This window comes from Poecilia reticulata, linkage group LG12 (assembly GCF_000633615.1).
Source record: "Poecilia reticulata strain Guanapo linkage group LG12, Guppy_female_1.0+MT, whole genome shotgun sequence".
In the NCBI taxonomy this organism is placed as follows: domain Eukaryota; kingdom Metazoa; phylum Chordata; class Actinopteri; order Cyprinodontiformes; family Poeciliidae; genus Poecilia; species Poecilia reticulata.
In genome coordinates, this window is record NC_024342.1 from 19328314 (window position 1) to 19329902 (window position 1589).

The window sequence follows — 1589 nt, forward strand, 5'->3', positions numbered from 1 at the left end:
CTGCAAAAAAAAAAAAAAAAAAAAAAAAAAAAAAAGAAGAAGAAGAAGAAGAAGGTCTACAAAACCAAAACGCCTTTATATATCAAGAGTTGCCATGCGTTGATCCGGTACTGTCACAGGAGAGGAAGGCAAGCCAATAGAAAGGCTTCACAGCCGCAGAGCGCATGCTTTCCGGTGCGAAAATGCAACTTCACTTGCAGAAGTTGGGCATCACAACTTTTCTGATTAGTGCACTGATGGCCACACACTGTCAAAATACAAAACAACTGCATGGAAAGTGGGGGGTGGGGGGGGGATCTAGAGACAGTTTTGACAAGATCGTTGAGAGGCTGGTGGTAATTCTGACCTAAATTATTAAAAGAACTACTAATGTTACATCTTGGAGTCAGATTTCCGTTTGTATAATTCACCAGAAGATAATCCGCAGGAAGACGACGACGTCCATCCGGTGACATGAATCATGATCAAAGACCGCTGTCGTGGATCAGTTCTAAATGAAGTGACTGTCTGAAGCGTGGATAGGCTACAGTCCACATATTCTTAATTTAGAGTCCCAATTCCGCATGAAAATGTGACTTAACGAGTTAAGACAGCTGTATGTCGGATTAAGGGTTCGTGCAGTGTGAATGCAGGAGTTTTGTCTATTTATAGCCGATTAAAAAAAAAAAACAGCATGCAAAAAAGAGGTGTACCTATAAAACAATAGAGTGTAATATATCCAGTGTCTTCAGTGGTGTAAAATTCCTGGAGTATACAGGAGCAAGGCGTTGACTCGCACAGATCTTCGGTCTGAGAGGTAAATCCGTTATCCCCCTCCCGTTATTCTTTTCCACAGCGGCGGCTGCGGTAACCGTCCCGCCGAGAGAGGAGAGCCATCCCCGGCAGAGTTTAAGACTACATCGGCGACATCCAAAGGACACTGCGGGGTCAACGTTTTGCCCCCAGTTCCATCGGTAACATAGAACTATGTTTAAAAAATAATAATAATAAAAAAACCCCACTAAAGTCCGAAATAAATAAATTTAAAAAATGACAGACCTAATCCAAACAATGCGTCTTGTCACATTGTTGAAGCCAGTGGGTCGTATGCTAGCATTTCGGGTTGTTGTGCAGCTGTTGGAGTGAAATTCCTGAACGAGCTGTCAGATCTCGGTCACCGTCCCATCGTAACAACGGCAGGTTCACCCCGCTGCTCACAGAGCCACCGGAGAGGCAGCTTTATAAGCATCTCCATGACGACACTTCCGCCTTGAGCAGTGAGCACGATGGGAAACGTAGGCAGCATGAGATTCAACATTATTACTGCATAATAGACAGCTCTCTCTCTATATTTTTTTTTCTTTTTCGCTTTCAAAAAAAAAGTACCACATGACGTACCGCATAATGTAAATCCCCCCCACCCCCCTTTTTTCACGTTACAAACCCACTAACTTTATTGTATTTGATTGAGGTTAACAGAACAACATGAAGGGAAACGATTTTCTAAATCTTTTGAAAATAAGAATATAAAAAGTGCTGCAGGCATTTGTATTCAGCCCTCCCGAGTCAATACTTTGTAAAGTCACCTTGCTCTACAATTGCAGCTCGAA

General features: G+C 42.7%; 1 protein-coding gene across 2 annotated transcripts in view; it reads right to left on the reverse strand.

The window, feature by feature from the left end:
* Positions 1-1246, reverse strand: part of fam78ab (family with sequence similarity 78 member Ab) — a 14896-nt gene extending 13650 nt beyond the window's left edge. The window contains exon 1 of one of the 2 annotated variants that reach the window (XM_008424416.2): positions 1039-1246. The gene's annotated coding sequence lies outside the window, so the exon portion shown is untranslated. Of the gene's footprint in view, positions 1-692; positions 1012-1038 lie in introns of those variants that run through there. The other variant, XM_008424417.2, reaches the window with a different exon arrangement.
* Between the last annotated feature and the right edge of the window lie 343 nt (positions 1247-1589).